The sequence below is a fragment of the Athene noctua genome, chromosome 3 (assembly GCF_965140245.1).
Source record: "Athene noctua chromosome 3, bAthNoc1.hap1.1, whole genome shotgun sequence".
NCBI classification, from domain to species: domain Eukaryota; kingdom Metazoa; phylum Chordata; class Aves; order Strigiformes; family Strigidae; genus Athene; species Athene noctua.
In genome coordinates, this window is record NC_134039.1 from 45,097,367 (window position 1) to 45,116,814 (window position 19,448).

General features: G+C 42.0%; 1 protein-coding gene across 2 annotated transcripts in view; it reads left to right on the plus strand.

Annotated features, from left to right (window-relative positions):
- The first annotated feature begins 2,954 nt into the window (after positions 1-2,954).
- Positions 2,955-19,448, plus strand: part of OSBPL8 (oxysterol binding protein like 8) — a 95,044-nt gene continuing 78,550 nt past the window's right edge. For both annotated transcript variants that reach the window (XM_074902830.1, XM_074902837.1), the window contains exon 1: positions 2,955-3,064. The gene's annotated coding sequence lies outside the window, so the exon portion shown is untranslated. The remainder of the gene's footprint in view (positions 3,065-19,448) is intronic.

Sequence of the window (19,448 nt, forward strand, 5' to 3'; positions counted from 1 at the left end):
CACCTGCAGCTTCTATGCACACCCATGAGCCCAGGAGCTCTATTTAAGCTCAGCCCTGGGCCTTCAGTCCTCACCTAAGCTGTATTGGAAGAATATTGCTTTTCAGTTTGGTTGTGTCTGTGCCATAGCAATTTTTGATCTGGGCCTCCATTTGAGGACTGCTTTCCTGGCTTAACTTCAGCCTGGTCTCAGTGGTATAGCTCCACCTTAGTAATTACTGCACCTGATCCTAACCATGACTGAGGGATTTGCTCCCTGGCTTCACCTGGGATCACTCTCTTCATGGATATTGCCTTATGGACTCTTGGCTGAATGTGACCTCTGTCTCTAGGTCTGTCCTGCTCAGGTGCTGTGAGAGTAGGTCTTGAATGGTGGGGTCCCTGCCCTGCCAGCTAAATGGTCCATTTTGGCTCCCTGCTCCCCTTCACCTCAGAGAACAATCCTGTTCCTGCTGCTCCCTGACAACCTCAAACATCAGGTCTACCCTTAATTTACCTGAATCCCTACTATTTTTAAGAGGGTAGAAATATACCCTAATTAAATTTAAAAGATGGAACAGAACTTCTCCCCTTTCACACAGCAGTTTTCACATCCTTTTCCTGACTTCCACATTAACAGGGGTTGGTAGCTGTGGCATTCCTATAGGAAAAACAGATCATTCTTTTCCTATTGCCTGTGGGCCTCCTGTTGTTTTATAGCTGGTCACAGATGCATACAATGCAGGCAAATGTATTTGTGGTGACGGTATTTCTTCTACCTGACAGCCTTAAGGCGTGAGGTACAAGCTCCTACTCCTCATCACTGCACTGGATCCTCAAACCTGAAAATGTGATACTTTGTGGTCATTTCTTCACATTTTTCCTATAAGAAGTCCTTTAATGCAAAGTTTCTGTGATAGAATTCAGCTTTGTGCAACCTATTAAAACATCAGCATTTATGTGATTCAGCTAAAGCCATGGGAGCAGAGGCCTGAGCTTCTCTGTAAACTGTTGCTGGTTGTGGTGTGCTGCCAGCCTCCCCCTTCTATCACAGACAAGAACTCTATAAAGCTAGGAAAGCACTCTAAGGACTGAGTAACAGGAGCTTACTGGTGACTTCAGGAGAAGCAAAAAACATAGCATGGATTCACCTGGCATACTCCCTAAGTGAACCAATTCCCAGCTGCCCACAATTGGTATCACATTTCTTGATGAAACTGCGACTCATCCATGGGTGTTTAGCATGACTTGAAGAACTCCACGTTTTTTCAGGAGTTCTCGAAGTGTAAAAGTGCAAAATATGGTGTCGTTGAAAACAGAATTGCTCTGTCACAAGGCAAGACATAAATGAGTCATGAATTGCACACATGAGCAGGACTGCTTCCCAGAGCTAGATTCAGTCCATTTGCTAGACCACGACCAGCCTTGTGAATTAAAGCTCTACAGTGAGAAAGCTTGCATGTGTAACTCTGGTTGAATTGTTTCATTCCAGGGCCCTCCTTTGGGGAGAAGTACCGTTTAATTATAGAAAGCTTTGTACAAGGCAACTTCATACCTAGTAATGAGAACAAAATTATTCTCTGTATTCTTCACATTTTATACCTCATTACTGAGTAGAAAAAGCAATCTTCCGTAGTCAGAAATATACACATATCTTTCTACAGAAGTATTAAAAAAAGTTCTCAGGAAAGAATACTCAGTCTTTTAATCATCACAGATTATTCAAGGACAGAATGAAAAGATCGTGAGTGGAACATTAGCTCAAGATAATGGACTCCTAGTGACACTGCTACATAATTGAGGTACAGCAGATAATTCCATGAAAAATAGATTGAGCTAGCAGGCTTATTTTCAGAGTTGGAAACAATCCTTTGACTAGGATTTTCTGCGTCATTAGTTAGCATGTCAGTGCTGAAGGTGCCAGACATTTTCTGAATGTACTGACAGTACCTTCCCTTTAAATAAGTGGAAAGAAGATGCTCAGCATTTCCAAAAGTTGTTCAGCATTTTGCAGCTCTTTTCAGTGATGTCAGCTGGCAGGTGATGAAAACCTGAGGTACATGCTGACTTTATTTAAAAGATGGTAACATATGTAAGCTGCTCACGGTGGTTTCCTGTGACCAAGGATATGTTTAAAACTGCTAGGAGAGGATTAATTTTGAGATGGAAAAAAACCACCCAAAGCAAGGTTGCTGCTGGTGTGTAAATTGTTGACCATGTCTCTTGCTGATTTATGGGTATTGCTCAGAGCATATTTGATTTCCATTCTTACTACTTTTTGGCTGCCAAAGTTATTACTCAGAACCACACCTGATGATTAATACAATGCTGCCAGGTTATTTGCGACTGTACTTTTTCCTGCACTGTGTTCACAGCTTCCGGCTGGAAGAAAGAGGTTCTTTTTCTGTAAGAAAGAAGCGCGGCTTTGACACTGCGAAGTTCAGCTGCTCCCTCACAGCCAGGCCTCCTTTCGCGTTTGCCCACGGGATTACACGGTGCCTTCTGCTCCTTCGGAACGACGTCCGGACCACCGTTCTCCCCTCGTCCGTTGCACAGACCCGGAGCCGTTACAGTCCCCGCAGCCTCCACCACATCTCCTTTCTTCCTGTTGCCCCCTCTGGCGACCGGCAGCCCGCCCACCCCCGCAGCGCGCCGCCTCAGGGCCCGCCGCAGGCCCCAACCCGGGCCCGGGCCGCCCCGCAGCCCCAGGGGCGGTGCCGCTGCCGGCCACCGCCTGACGGGGAGGGGCGGGGCGGGCCAGAACGCGCCTGCGCTCGCGCCCGCCGCGGCCGATGAGCGGATCAAGCGGCGACCGGGCGCCGCCCGCGCGCGCGTGGGGGGGGGGGGGGGGGGGGAGGGGAGGGGAGGGGAGGGGAGGGGAGGGGAGGGGAGGGGAGGGGAGGGGAGGGGAGGGGCGGGGCGGGGCGGGCGGGCTGGTGCCGCGTGTGGAGGGCGGAGCCTGTGCGGGGAGGGGCGGGGCGGGGCGGGGTCCCGGGTGCCGCACACCCCCCGCCCCCGCATCCGCCCGGCCCGGCCCGGCCGCTCCGCTCCGCCGCGCCTCCCGCCGGACCTGGCTGCGGGGAGAGGTGAGAGCCCGACGGGGAGGGCGGGGTCCCCCGCCGCGCCTCTGGGCCGCGGCCGCCGCCCGCGCCGCAGCTGGGGGGGGGGGATGTGGGGGTCGCGGTGCCGCTCAGGTCCCTGCCGGTGCGGCGCTGCCGGCGGTGGCCGGAGGAGGTGGCGCGGCGTCACGGCGGTGCCCGCGTGCCGCCTCCCCGCGGGCTGCTGGGCGGGCGCAGGGGGAGCTGTGGCAGCCCCCCGGGGTCGCCGGCGGCGGCTCGGCCTTGCGGCCGGCCGGGGGGTGGTTGTCGCTGAGCCCCGGGGCGGCTCCGCGGTGGCGGCGTCCGGGCGCGGGGCGGCAGCGCTCCTTGGGCGCTGCGGCCGAGCCCGAGCGCTGTATTAAAGCTCGGCTTTATTTTCGAGCGGTAGCGCGCCGCCGTGAAGCCATGTATCTCGGCTAGGACGTTTAAGCCACTTCTTGATGGACCTGCGTTGATTGCCTTTCTTACGCCTCGGGCCCACGAGGATCCATAAACCGGACTGGAAACAGTCGGGTTAAGTACCGAATGCAGTTAAAATTTAGCTCCTTTGATTATCGGTAACCTCCTTCCCCTCGCACTGGGAAAATAATCTTCCAATTGAGCAATGCTCTGGGGAATGAGACCTAAATCCCTATTACTGTCGCTAGTCCCTTATTGCCCCAGCCGCTCTTCTGTATCTTTATTAACAGGCCTTATAAATGGCTCGCTTCCAAAAGAATGCATGCGCCTGTTGTCTACAGGCATTTTGCTTAACGTACTTCATTCAGATGAGCTTCAGGCATTTGCTTGAAATAATATATGCATAAGTTGTATGTTATGAAATTGCTGTATAGAATTCCTTTTCTGAAAGGAGGAGAGCCATCCATTCCTGCGTGTCGCTGAATGCCTTTCAAACATGAGAATTGCTGCTCGTGAACTACTGTCCAAACAAAACAGAGTTCTTGGGACTGGTGGCAAGAAACCTTTTAAAACTGCTGATTTTCATCTGCAAGTTTTATTCAATCATTTATACTTAATCACGGGAAATATAAATCTGTTTGATCCATTGAGTGTTAACACAGTTCAGGCCCTGCTGACGCTTGTTTAATACCAACCTGATTTTTGAAATTGTGAGAATACAGTAACTGATACTGAGTTGTTAGTCCCCAGCAAACGTTATGGACTGTAGGAGAAGTCTGTATGGAGTGTTGCTCCCTGCTTCTCTTTGTCAGGTCTGTTCTCCAGCTAGTGAGAGTTTAGAAATGATGTAGTACCGGTTTTAGATTAAGGGGGGAAAAAGAAGAACATGATTTCACTTTATCAAATCACTGTAGAACAGAGTGGCGAAATTATCTGTGTGCTGCTTTACTTCAGAGTTCCAGGAAAGCTTGTGAGGATGTTTGTTGTTTTAGACATGAAGTAGTTTTTCCTCAAAACTCCTGAGCTTTGAAGTAATTTGTTTTGTGATTATACAACTTTCTAAAACTCTGCAGTAGAGCCCTCCTTTCCAGATGTGCATTTAATGCAGTCTGCTTCGAAATCGAAACCACTTGCAAAGAGATGTGTGATTGTGGTCACTTTTGAGCTCTTTGGCTCAATTTTCCGATTGTTCTGTAGTTATGAAGATGCCATAAGTGAATCTGTTATGACTGATCTAACCTAGATCTAGTAATCAGTAGATTTTCTTTTTTTCCCACTTCAATCACGGGGCGGGGAAAGAGCTCCTTTTAAACATTCTGTTCTGTAAAATTAGTTGAAAATTGACTTTTAAGAAAAGGGCCACCCAGCTTGTTGTTTTTTTTGTCCATAAATGTGAACTTCTTGGGTATTTTCGTCTCTGTCTTATAAATGCTTTCTAACTTTTACAACATAAGGTGGAATTTTCTGATGTTGCAGGAAAAAATATTGGACTTGTACACTTTCTACAGGGTATTGAATTGGGACAGAAAGTCAGGCTGATGTGCTGTTTTTTCATGAGTGCTTACTGTATTATTGCAGGGTTTTACTCCAAGGGGAAATAAAATGCTGAAATGAATAGAAAGTAATTTTGGGGCAAAATAAGTTTATTGAAGGTTGAACTTTTTTAGATTGCTTTTTTTTTTTTTTATTTCTGTTAGAGTGGTCAAGAAGGATCTTGGATGATACAGTACTTATCCTGTTATACTTTCAAAAGAAATGTTTGTGCAATTACCTAGTACAAGAAACTATGCTTGTTTTGTGTTCTGTGAAGTAGTTGTGTTCCAGCCCCCCCTCCCTCCAGTAAATCTTTGCATAGATCACTCAGTCAAGATTTAATAAACAGTGTCAAGTCAGTTATTAGGCTTTCACCTCTTTATGGTGTGTGTGTGTGTCCCCATTTCCCACAATTTCTGTTTCCTGGAGCCTGCAGGGGAGTTTTCTAAGGGGTTTTCTCCCTTCCTGTGCTGTGGAAACTCTTGTCACTTTAGGCTATCTGTCAAATAATTTATCTGTTCCTCTCCTGTGCTTCTCTTTTGGAACAGAAAATAAAATTGTTGCAGAAATTACGTGCCATCATATAGTTAAAACTTCCCAATGGGCCAAGCAACGTTTTTGGGGGGTTTTGTTTTTCGTTTTTTTAAATGAACCTACATCAAGCTCTGGGTTAATCAGATTTATGATTGAACACAGAAGAAAAACTTTTAGTGTTCAACAAAACAGAGAATCATGAAAGAAGACAGGTTAAAGACCTTTGTGCAGAAATAGTGGCAGCTATTTTCTGGGAAACAGGATAATCTTACTACCTAAAAGCATGGGTTTTTCTTCAGTATATGCAATGTGATAGAAACAGTACAAACACGGCAGTTGATGATCCTATTCCCCAAACTGTAATGTCTTGGTCAGGTGAATTGTGGTTCATAATACACTATGCTGTTAATGGCAGATGTGCTTTTGGGGACAAGAGGAGCAGTAGCTGAAAGCTTTCTGAGGCAGGCATTTATGCAGTCCCTGTTTTCGCAGGAAATGAAACAGCATAGTTCTACATCTAGACTGTTACGGTAAATTGGTGAGGAAGTAAAAAAAGTACTGTTAAATGTCAAAGTAATTCTTTACTGAGTGAACTGTCATCTTTTTTTTTTTTCCCACTTTCCATTCTGATGTGGTCATAATGTTGTTGAATTAATAAAGCTTTTCTATTTTGTTAGACAGCCTTTTCAATTAACTTCTGTTATAACAGGTAGTTGATGGTAATACAGTTTGGAAATACATCTCTTTTAAGATTTAAAAGGGGATGGGCACAGTCTTGGTGGTTGTTTTTTTAAGAAAAAACCTACAACAACCAAAGTTTTTGTCAAAGGCGTTGATTCAATTTAGAGGGCTGTTTCTGGGTTTTGCTTGAGTGATTTCTTGTGCTGTTGTCCTGTTTAACTTCAGCCTGTCAATAGTTTCCTTCCTTCCTTCTGTTGCTTACAGCTCTTCCACTAACAGAGTGGAGAGTCATACTCAGAGTTTATAGCTGGAGCAATGTAAAGGCCTTTATAAGCCTCTTGCTTCTCTTGAAAATTTATGAGCAAATATTGAGACTAATGTTAGTTTTGCAGGTTTTCTAGATGTTGAAGGGTCTAACTGTAACCAGAAAGGAGAACAATAAGTTTTTGCTTTTCAAAATTAATATTCACTTTCATGATATTGGGAATTAATAGAGATTGAGATATATTGCTGCTGCTTTGTGGACTCACTTTGACACTGGACTTGAAGAACCTGAATCATTTTGGGGATGTTTTCATAAATTAACTTATCTAAGAGACAGTTTCTCTGCCTAAGAAACTTCATCAGTGTAGACACAGTAGAAGCAGCTCTGTGTAGCCTTATCTTATAACAAACATGTGGGCAGCTCTTGCGAACAGCAAGTTGCATGCTTTTCCAGTAATTTGTCTCAATTAATTTTTGTAATTTCATACCACAGTAGAAGAGGGGCTTGGTGGAGCTTGGTGTTTTGAGGACTGGCATTGACTTTTAGAAGGAAGGAATATATACAGTGTTGAACCCTATAAACTGAGAAAGTGGTGTTTAGGAAGCAGCGCTCGTAATAGGGCACTGATTAGCAGCAGATATATTCCTCAGAAGTGTTTTATTCAGAGTAACTGGTTCTGGAGTGTACACAGTTGAAATCCAGTGCAGTGTTTTGTTCTTTTTGTTATAAAACAATGTTTTATTCCATCTGCACTCTACAAAAAGAAAATCTGTTGCAGATGTAATGTATATAGTAGTGTAAGAAGCCTCTTGAGAGCAGCTAAAAGCGTTTGACAGATGGTAAGAGGCATTTGGGATGTGAGATTTTCATTTTGAGGACGTAGCTTGGACTTACGGTGTTAGGAGAGGAATAAATAAACCTCGTTTTCTTCACACTCTTAATTGTGAATGTGAGGTTTTATCTCAGCTTGTTCCCTCAGCACGGGGTGCAGCACTGATCCTTCATCCACTAAAAATGCTACATCTGTCTCTTGGGAAGTTCCTAAGGTTCTAGTGACTTTGACACAATACAAGAGTCTAGTGTGTATCTGATCTTCCTCCTTTTTTTTCATTCAACCATTCATCCATTTGGGAGTGTTCTTGTTGCATCTAAGCTCAGGTTCATATGCTAACTGTATGTTCATACATTTTCCAGTGCAGTAATCCTGTCACCCAGTGTTTGTAGTACTGCAGAAGCTGTTAATATGAGTATTCAGTTGAGATAAGGGAAAACAGCTTGTTTCTTCTAGAGTTATCTTTTGCTTCCCTGCAAACGGAAGCCATGGTATTTTGAAGATTTTCTTAAAAGCTGAGTGGGCTGATTTTTAAAAGGCTTGGACTTGGGAGTGCAGCTATATTACTGGTCATTTAAACATGTGGAAAAAATGGTTTTATTGAATTTAGTGTTCTTGCACAACTTAGGGAAGCATGCATGTTGTAGGTGACTTCTTTGACAGTTTTAGCTATTTAAGGAATTATGCATCTGAAGAAAATAGATTGATTTTTAAATTCATGTGTTTAAAGCTGCTGATAGTAAATGGGTGGTCTAGTGAATGGAGTTGGGTACTTATTTGACTGTGGCTTGAGCTTTACTTAGGAGTACCTTTAATAAACTAAAGGATACTTTTCACCTTTTCTTTCCCTTTCAAAGTAACACATAACACCTGTAAATGATTTACTTGACTCTTCAAATGGCAGAAGCATCATTCCAAACCTGGCTTTCTCATGTACAGTAAGTCTTTTTCTATGTACCCACAGAAGGCCTCATTTCAGTCAGCATATTTTTCTGCAAAAAGATGTTCTTTAGATGTTGCATTTCTTATAGATGATTTAGAAAGTTAAAGAAAACTGCCTTTTTGTGGTAAATTATAGGATCAGTTGCTGTCTAGTTCATGAATTATAAAAGACTACCGACTGTATTCTAAAGGAAAATTGTGACATTTTAAGATTCATTAAACACTTCTTGCCAGGTACACAGCAATTTCCTTGTCTTGAAATTTTACATGTTTACAATTAATTTTTCTAGTTAAGACATATAGTAAAAAGGATGCTTTTACAGGGAAAGTGAGTATTTTTTTAGGTAAAACTTTGGCAATGTTTGCTTATGTATTGCATTGACTGATCTTATTTTTTAGTTAATATATTCAGATTTTATGGTCTTGAAGTCTTCACAAGTTTAAAAAAAAGTATGATCACGCTGTAAGTCTGTGATTAGATACTCCTCAAGTGGCACTGAATTAAGAAACATGTTTACTTGAAAGCTTAGCTTCCCTTGTCTAGATGTGGTATAGTGGAAAAGATCACTCAGTGTGAGAATATGTGGTGACAGATATAAGCCCTTTACAGTACTAAATGGCATATTTTTTTCTTCATTCTTGCACGCTTAATTCTGATGTAAATACCTGCTTATGGGCCACTGTTTTTTCTTTGAAGCAGGCCATAGCATGAGAGGCCCTCCATGGTCTGTTTCTCCAGGTGACATAAATACTGTAGAGTGGATGTCTGGAGTTAAGCAAAAATACCGCTCCCAGTCACATACAGCTTTTGATTTAAATCTGCATGAGTTTGTCATTCGCTGTGCAAGCTGTTCCTTCCAGACCTATCTCAGAGATGGCTGCCCGAGGGACCTGCTGTGACATGCTCCTCCTCATGTGTGGGGACCCTTGGTGAAAAGGAGCAGGGTAGGAGTCTTGTTCCTCGGGCGGTCAGACACTGGTGCTGCTGAGAGGAGAGCAGGGAACGGTTTGTGCGCAGTGGAGGTTTTAGTGCAACTTGTGAACCTTTAGGCTGCATAAAGCAAATGCTGTTCTTAAACACAGAAGGAATAGCTAGGATATTGTTTAGACATTAAACCAGTGAGTCTGTATAAACTGCAGTTCGTTGTTTTGCAGTTGTAGGAGTCAAATCCTGCAGTGTTGTACTGTACCAGGAGAGTGGGTTTACCATTGTTTGTCACTGGAGAACTAGGCTAAGAGAAGGACTACAGCCTGAAAACAAATATTTAACAGGGCTCTAGAAGATCACCAGTCTCCTTCCTTGCGTGACTTTACCTTTGTCCGATAAGGGGTCTGTTATAAGGCTTTTGATGTAAACAGTTTCTTTTGCCCAGTTGAGAGCTCTCATGATGTTTCTTTCAGTATTTTTTCCAGTGGAAAGCAATCACAAGAGCAGGTTCATTTGTGTCTCAGAACTGAACTGAGCCAGTTTATATACCCATTTAGAGGAGTGCAATCAACTGCATAATGCATGGAAAAATGTTTTGGTTGAAACAGATGTATTATGACTTGATGTATATAATGCAGTCTATCTTAGCTGGGCCTGACTCTGAGTGTGAGCCATTTAACTTTTTCTTCCTCTGCATCCCCCACCCTCACATGTGTAACATGAAGATGAGACAGCTCATTTTCTTGATGGATTCATTTGTTTGTTGTTTCCGAAGCGGTTTACCATTGGTGTATCTCCAGTCCTGTAGACAGGCACAGATAGTCTTTGTGCTTCTTGTACTGGAAGGTGGCAGTAGTGCCGACTCTTACGTCTGCATTGCCACCCCCAGCCTGGATGCTGAACGTGAAGCTGCATTTGTATGTGTGCTTTACTGAACACTGGCTCCATGGAGTTACAACTGGGAGCTAAGCTAAATGTAATTGCTACGAGTCGTGCTGGGTGGAGGTGGTGTGAGTGACCAGGGAAGCTTTATTCCAGGCTTTGGTCATTTCCAGGTGAAGAGAGCCTGTGAAGTCCACTAAGCACTTCGGAAAGTGGGCCTCTTTTCCCCTGAATAGTATAACATTTTTGGAAGAAGTCACCTGCTCTATGCTCTAATATGACTAGTGCCAGTGTTACTGTGTAACTGCTGCACTACTCTTTACTCTTGGACACTCAGGATTACTGAATTATTTTTTGTTACAATCTACAAGACTGAGTAACTTTTAAAAAGGAATATATACTTCAAATATTTAAAATGCACTGATCTTATTAATATGTAATCAGTGTATAAATACAGAATACAGTGTCCACAGACATTAGGATGATGCATATAGGATCAAGGGAAACTAAGGGAAACTTGAACTTTTTCTAATATACTAGTCCTAGAAATAAATAGGTGGACCTGAGTTGAAATACTAATGTGAAAATGGCAAGAACTGAAGAAAAGAGACACAGCTGTGTTCCTTCTAGCAAAAAGTTTTTGAGTAATCACATTTAATCCGAGTCTGGAGGAAACAGAGTTTGCACAGAAGCTGAAACAGAGTTAAAAATTAAAAAAAAAAAGCTTTAGAAGGGTTTGTGGAAGATCTCAAATAATAGTTAATGTGATTGTGAGGCAAAACTGCAGAGGAAAAGTTCTTGTAGGCTTGGGTCAGAATCAGGCATCAACTCAGTGTGAATTCATTGTTCCTAATAGCTCAGACTCTTTGTAACCAACATTGGCATGTGGAAGTACAGCACTTCAGCTAAACTTTGTTAACAGTCTTTGCACTGTAAACCTGAGGCAAATGCAGTGATAATTTGGCTTTGACTAGTCTCTGTGGGCTTGTTACATGCACTGTACAGCCAACATACATTTATTTGGAGTATAGTATACCAGGTTCTATCTAATTTTGGATAAGACTTTAAATTTTGGTAATGTGGGCTGTATAGTTGAGTAAGAGGTTATGCTGCAGCAGAAGTTAATGCAAAAATGCTCTCTTCCCTTAATGCTTATTCTTAACATTCTCTTTCCCCTTTGGGGGGTGGGAAGCGAGAGGTCTGTGGATCGGAAGGGGAAGTCATTTAGGTCTTATATTGGGGACCCAAGATCCAAGGTCTACAACAAGAAGTTTTGGGATCAGTAATAGTGCTTAGACTTGTGTAATATCCAGCTCTCCACATGCCGGACCGTGAGTAATGCTCTGAATAAGGTATGTGCTCTTCTGCTATTTCCATTTCTTGTGGGGAGAGCTTACAACGCTCTGTGCTTCTTTGTGGTATTGCCTTCTTTTTTCCTCCCTGGTCATACTCATTTCCAATTCAGGCAACGTTATGGTAACGTTGAAGGAGGGGGGCAGAAGGAGGATCGAGGAAGACTGTTAAATTCTTACCTGAAGCAGCAGTTAGAGTTTATTTAGCATGACTGAAAATCTGGCCATGCTGCTTGTAGTTGTTCGTAGCTGTAAGGTGGATGTCATGTGCCCAGTACTAATGGAGGAGTATCTTTTGTGAGTGAAGAAAACTTGCATCACTTTCCTAACATAGTGGCTTCTTCTCTGCCAATGCTGAGGTGGCCTTTTTGCTTCTCTTCCACCCCATCTCTGCGTAAGTAGGATGGTGAGGGCCTTTTGCTTGTTAGCATTATTGAGGAAAAGACATCTGGGATTACTGTTTTTTCCTGTCATACATGACCTGTCTGTTTTCTCCTGCAACTCTAGCTGCACTGCCTGTACCTATTTCCTTGGTTACTTACCATCTCTCTCCTGCCTTGGTCTCCTACACCGATTGTGGTTAAGATGCTGCAGGGAATTTTCTGTCTCATTTCTTCTAACTCTAGGTACCATCTGACTAAGCATGGCTTTAGCTGTTTTCAGAAGATTATAGTTTTAGAAGAGGCCATGATCATAATTTTGCATTCCCTCCAGATAGCTCAGACACTGTGGAGGACTACTGGCTGGGCTAGGGGACTGGTTTTTGGTTTGGTTTTTTTTTAAGTGATATGCTTGCCATGTTAAAGTAATATGTGCTGTCTGTGTAGTATCTGCTTTACTGCAAGGACTTGTTTAACCTGTAGAACATAATTTGCCAGTGTGCATGTATATATTTGTGTGTATAAAAGAAGTGTACTAGTAATGTGTTAGAAGCAGATGACCTCCTCTAAAGTGCTAGCTGGCAGTTGTCAGTGTAGGGCTCTCAGCTAGGTCTTAAGGCTGGCGCAACAGTAGGGGTAGCAGTGACCTGAAATCCTTGATGTTATTTGCAGTCTCCTTTAGAAAAAGCAACTATGGCTAATCTGTATGATGCAAATCGTAGACTTTGAAGGCACCTTTTTGCTTTGATTAGTGTGTTTTAAAAAAAATTTTGAAGTTGAGTCTGCACCACACATGAGAAGTTGCATTTCTAAGCCCGTGATTCTAGCTTCAGAATTTATACTGAAGATTTTGCTAAGCTGTCCATTATGACCTGTTGGAGACTGAAAGATTCCTGTATTAGTACATATTTCCTGTACTGAAATTCCAATTTTATAATGTTTCTTTTGTAATGAAATGAAAATCTCATCAGTAATTAAAATGTAGTCTTTGTGATTGTAGAGAAAGGCAATAAGCTAACTTTTGAATCATTTTATATGCTGAAAGAAGGACCCCACACTAACCTACCTGTAAAGATTTACTGCTTGCTGTTTTTAAAAACAGTACCTTGATTCTAACTTGAAAATAGGATTGTTATTATACTTGTCACTAACCTGTGCTGCCTTGAAAAGAGACTGAATCAGCCTTAATGCAAACAACTACATTAAAATACCAGCAATAGAAAACCATTAGCAAAAATGTGCTTAAGGCATGTGATATTTACTAGTGAAAAGAAACCTCCTCTACACTAATGCTGATTCTATCTATTTGAATAACACACAAAATTACTGTGTATAAGGAGAGGTTTTAGGATAGATTTTTGAAATCATAAGGAATGAATGTTCTCCCTTGATGAAAAAAGTTCTCCTTTCATTACAAAAGAAAGCCTGCAGAGGCAAAGAAGCACCAAGTAGAAAGCTTATACATGCTAATCAAGGTAGAAAACAGAATGGAGAGCAACGAACTGCCCTATAAAATGAGAGAACTGATGAAAAACAAACCTGAGTGTACAGATGAGTCTGTACCATGTCAGCTGCTTGAATTAAATATTAACTATACATGCTTACTGTCAGTGCTTTAAAGAACAGCACTTGATATTCCTCCTTGTGCATTAAGAGTAGTATTTTCTTTGAAGCTTAATGATTGGTTCCTTTCAGTATCAACTCGGTTTGGTTCTCAGATTCGAACAGGAAAACGGGCTTTCTTTTTGTGTAAACTAGAAACTGGTGTAAGAAAATGAGGGCTGTCATGTGAAAGGGTTTGTATTTTGGTAGTTTTGCTGTTTTATTTTTTAAATTTGTAGAAGACTTCTGTTTGCTGTTGGATCACAGGTTACAAATCATGCTACTTTGGTTTTCAGAGGCATGTTCTTGTTGGACTAAAACAACCTTTAGTACTTTTTCCCCCTGTTTTTGGCATATGAACTAAGTCTTCAGTGAACTTTAAAAAGTTTTCCTTTTACATCTTATTGTTGGTTTCTACTTTCTTCCCAAACAGAGCTCGATTTTTATCAAAAAGAAGATTAAAGGTCTGCTAAGTGGTCATTATTTTCAAGCGTAATAAACCAGTGAATGTATGTTGTAGCATTTATTGAGTATAAGTATCTATTTTTATTAATAAAAAGTGACTAGAACAAAGTTTTTATGCATAGTTTTTTACTGTTTTATTAACTATCAAATAATATTTAATCTCTCTTTATGAAATGAAGAAAACTAGTTGTGTTTTACATATTTTAAGCCACTTTCCTCTGTGACATGTTTTTGTAAATACAACCCACTTATGAACAGGACTTGTGTTACCTTGTAATGTAAATATACTGAAATAACCTCTGTTTTATTAATTGTCATAAGCAGCATAGATGGAATCTATGCAAAAGTCAACATTTAGCTTATTGTTTCAGTTGCTCTATTCTGTGAATGCTTCTAAGTATTGCCTGTCGTCTTTCTCTCAAAAATAGAATAAATTACTTATCTTTACATCCTATGTAGATTAAATATTTTCCAATAGGAAGCTCAGAAAAATATGTTGCAGATGTTGCTCTGCTTACCTTCCTGCAATGTAGTGGTTCTTTCTTCCCTTACATGGATTTATTTCTGAACTCTGTTCCTTAGTTATTCTGTATAATAAATTGTTGAATCCTTCTTCCTCATTACAGGTACAAGAATTCTTTATGCCTCTGAAATTCTTACCAGCATGACAGTTCTCATGAACAATTAAAAATACTATCTTTCTGTCCGATACATGTGTTGTTCTTCAGCAGAACTCATACACTATCTTACGTTCAGGTTGCTGAAGATCCAGCAGAGAAATTACACTACTGCATGGCTTAGTCTGCTTTCAGAAAGAGACCAGTAACTCTTCTACAACACAGTGGTGACTCAGTGTTGCTCAGTAGCAATGGGAGGCTGAAGCCTCTCAAATCTCTGTATCTTTTAGTTTTTCACAGAATCATTCAGATTGGAAAAGACCCTTGGGATCATCGAGTCCAACCATCAGCCCTACTCTACAAAGTTCTCCCCTACACCATATCCCCCAGCATCTCATCTAAATGACCCTTAAACGCATCCAGGGATGGTGACTCCACCACCTCCCTGGGCAGTCTATTCCACTGCCTGATCACTCTGTCTGTGAAAATTTTTTTCCTAATGTCCAGTCTGAACCTCCCCTGTTGAGTTTAAAGCCATTCCCTCTTGTTCTATTGCTAATTACCTGTGAGAAGAGACCAGCACCAACCTCTCTACAGTGTCCTTTCAGGTAGGTGTAGAGAGTGATGAGGTCTCCCCTCAGCTTTCTCTTCCTCAAACTAAACAGTCCCAGCTCCTTCAATCACTCCTCATAGGATTTATTCTCCAAGCCCTTCATCAGCTTTGTTGCCCTCCTCTGCACTGGCTCCAGCACCTCGATATCTCTCTTGTATTGAGGTGCCCAAAACTGGACACAATACTCCAGGTGTGGTCTCACCAGTGCCGAGTACAGGGGCACTATCACCTCCCTACTTCTGCTGGTCACACTATTTCTAATACAAGCCAGGATGCCGTTGGCTTTCTTGGCCACCTGGGCACACTGCTGGCTCATGTTCAGCTGCTTGTCATTTAGAACCCTCAGATCCTTCTCTCCCAGACAGCTCTCCAGCTCCCCAAGCCTGTAGCCATGCAGGGTGTTGTTGTGGCCCAAGCGTAGGACCTGGCACTTGGCCTTGTTGAAGCTCATCCTGTTAACTTTGGCCCATCTATCCAATCCAATCTATCCAAGTCTCTCTGTAGAGCCTCCCTATCCTCATGCAGGTCGACACTCCTGCTTAACTTGGTGTCATCTGAGAACTTACTGATGATACACTCTATGTCCTTATCAAGATCATCAATAATGATGTTAAGAAATGGTCCCAACACTGAGCCCTGAGGAACACCACTTGTGACCGGCCACCAGCTGGATTTAGCTCCATTGACCACCACTCTCTGGGACCGTCCATCCAGCCAGTGCTTGACCCAGCAGACCGTATGCTCATCCAGGCCATGAGCAGCCAGTTTTTTTATGAGAATTCTATGGGGAACTGTGTCAAATGATTTTCAAAAATCCAGGTAGACAATATCCACAGCTTTTCCCTCGTCCAATAGTCAGGTCATCCTGTCATAGAAGGAGATCAGGTTTGTCAGGCAGGACCTGCCTTGCATAAACCCATGCTGACTAGGCCTGATCCCCTGGTTGTCCATTATATGACTTTTAATGGCACTCAAGATGACCTGCTCCATGACCTTCCCTGGCACCGAGGTCAGACTGACAGGTCTGTAGTTTCCTGGATCATCCTTTCTGCCTCTCTTGTAGATGGGTGTCACATTTGCCACCCTCCAGTCCAATGGGATTTCCCCAGTTAGCCTTGACTTCAGGTAAAATATGGAAAGCGGCTTGGCGAGAACATCAGCCAACTCTTTCAGCACCTTGGGTTTTTGTTTATAAACTTCAGGAAGCTAAGACTTGTTGCATCTTAAGTAAACAGTGTAAAGGGTAACTTGACTGTGTATTGTTTGTGAGAACTATAGACTAAAGACAGTGAGTATTTTTTAAAAAAAATTAAATACAGAACATTGTCTGGCAGTTGACCTTTTGTGAGAAGAGTATGTACAAAAGCATTTGTGCAGGCAGGCATGGTAAAGGAAAGGGAAACTAGAATGACAGAGACCTGACGTTACTCTCGGTGTGTAAGTGTCCGGAAGCGATAGCTGAAACATGTCTGAGATATTGCACGTAAGTCTGGACTGTTATTCATTGTAGGCATTTTTGTAGACCTTTTTGTGGGTTTAAAAAAAATGCTTACATTTCCAGTATTAACAATCAATTTAATTTCATCAGGGTTTTTTTACTGTTTGTTTCTCATAGGTGATTAAAATGTAAACTGCTTGCTTAGCAGATACTTCTATCTTAAAAATGCAGATTTAAGAAGCTTGGGTTGTCTTTCTTGCAAGATAAGTAGCATCTGTTGTGATTCATATGGCTTTAAGGTGTTGGGGAAAGTGGTGTAGAAGCAAGCTCTTGACTTGTAGAATGATTTTCTGAATATAGTTTAATGCCTTGGTAAAGAAGATGATTGAATTTGAGCCTTTATCTGTGAATTCTTGGTTGGAGAAAAGGGACGTGGTTTTCTGGCTGTGTGGGTTTTTGGTCAGGAAGCAGCTGGTATTTTCATGACTTGAAACTTTCAATACCTGACCTTCTGCAGCCTATACTGTGTGTTCAGAGAGCTGAAATTTTAGAGTAGTGAAAAGTAATTGCTAAACAAGTTTCATGTTGGTGAAAACTTGGAAAAAGACCTGAGTGAAGGAAGGTGTGTGTACGTTATTGGGGTTTTAACTTGCAATCTGAAAGCCATCACTGAATCCTCACCTCTTTCTTCAGTGTAAAGTGTCCCAGGAGTTGAGTCTTGGAGAAGAGAAGAGATGATGGGACTTCCCTATTATGACTTAAGTGTGTAGTAGATAGAATTTTCCACCTTCACTCAGCATTTGCTCTCTTCTTGTGACACAATGTTGCTGCTGTCATCCATAGGGAATGAAAGCCTGCTTTAGCTCTGGTGGGCTTTTTCTCCACACATTATGTGGATATATAGGATCATGTTTTCTTGAAATTTATTCTATGTTTTTATAAAAAATTGATTTTTTTTTTAAATTTCCACGTTTGTCTGTTGTAGCCATCTTTTAGACAATTCCTCTGTGTCATTAACTGTTTCGGTTATACTTGTCTGACACCTCTAAATGCCTTTTTTTCATTCTCAGGTTTCTGCTTGGATAACCATGTTGTTTAGCGTCACACACAGTTACCTTGCCTTACAGTCTTCTTCCATGTTCATAATCGTTTTATCTTTAACGCCATGTACCTCTCTCTTTCTTCTTTCATTTAAGCATATGATAGCATACTTGTTTTTCTTCTTGGCTGCTATCCTACCTGTCTTAGCAGCTCAGAAACCTTGTAGTGTTGTTCTGCTTTACTTTCTCTGGAGAAAATACACGTGTTCACTGATTCAAGCTTACCAACATACATGCATATTTTGCTGTTGTGAAATTATAAATGTCTCTGCTTGAATGCTGTGCATGGCAATATTTGCTGCTTAACTTGTGAAGATCATGCTATTGTAACAGTGTGGGAGAAGCTGCAGTGGAGTTGTTTATGTCAGCAAGTGTTTGTCAGCTCCCTCCTCAAACAAATTACTGTACAAGGAAATATAGTAACACTCTACTCCACCCAGTACTGTGTCTGGGAGGGTTATCAGCATAAATTAATTTGCTAGGACTTTACTTGTAGGAGCCGTACTGCTGATACTCTGGTGGAATGCAGTGATACCTGAGGCAGCCTTGGACTTTATGTTCGCAGACTTAACGAAGATGCCGTGTTATTGTGTCTTGGCTTCTGTTCTTCCTTCATCATTGTTTCTCATGCCTCTTGTAGGTCCCAGCAAATGTTTTGCTGAGTAGCGATGACAGTAATTTTGATCATAAGAGAAGCAGGCCGTCCCTTCTCATAGGAAGTGCTGGTCTTTTATGAATTCTGATTTGTGAGCCTTATCATGAGAAGCTCTCATGCTTGGTGTCCTGGGAGAACCAGTTTGAGCTAGTGTTGTGTACTTCACTTGAGATGCCTAATGAGGCTGACAGCTAGGAGAGAGATTTTAGCTGGGGGAGCATTGAAATTGCTCTTGAGGTGGTTCCTAAAACTATTGATCTGTTAGTAATTGAGCCATTTTTCTACTCATTATGAAATAAATATGAACCCACCATGATGGCAGCATGGGATTTTCATAGTTGTGCTCTTAATTCAATCTGTGCAGCAGAATCTGTAAGAGTTATAGCAATGGAATATAGCATCGTTTCCTCTTCTCAAAGAACTTCAGTTAAAATTTTAGAAAGAAGGGGAGTTATAGGTCAAGGCTGTATAGACCTGAATGCATGTGACTTGAACCACGACTTGCACATGGAAAACTTTATTTTTGTGAAGCTCATGCCATGCATGTGAAGTGCTAAGGCTTGGACAACAGGCCCAAGCCAGAGTTGACCTGTAGATGAATCCTATATATTTTATAACTGATAACCGTGTTGCTAGTAGGTATTGTACTAGACTATAACAAACCACCTATGCTGATGTAAAAAGTGCTAAATTGCTGAAGTATTGAAGCCTGAACAACAGGCCCTGAGCTAAAGCTGCTATGTAGGCAGTCATTATTGGAATATATATGCTTGTTAATGAAAGATGTAGTTTAAACGCCATAAAACATGTCTATCCTGAATATATCTTTATCCTTCTTTGTGTGTGAATAAGTTAACAAGGCCATGGAGCCAGTTATGTGGCCTTATGATCAGATGTGTGACCTTGCTTATAAATAAATTAGATAAGCAGGGAAACTCCCTTAGCTTCTCCATTGAGCCCTGGCCAGGCTCTGGGCGTATCAGGTGTGAGAGTGGAACCAGATGTTTCCACTCAAAGCAAAGGTGCCACTTATTCTGGCTTGCTCATTTTTAGTATATAAGGCTGGGCCAGTTTACAGCGACTTTGGCAGCCTCACCTACGGGTGGACGCACCGCATAGGATTTCCCACTTGCCGGGACAGGCTCCCCAAACCC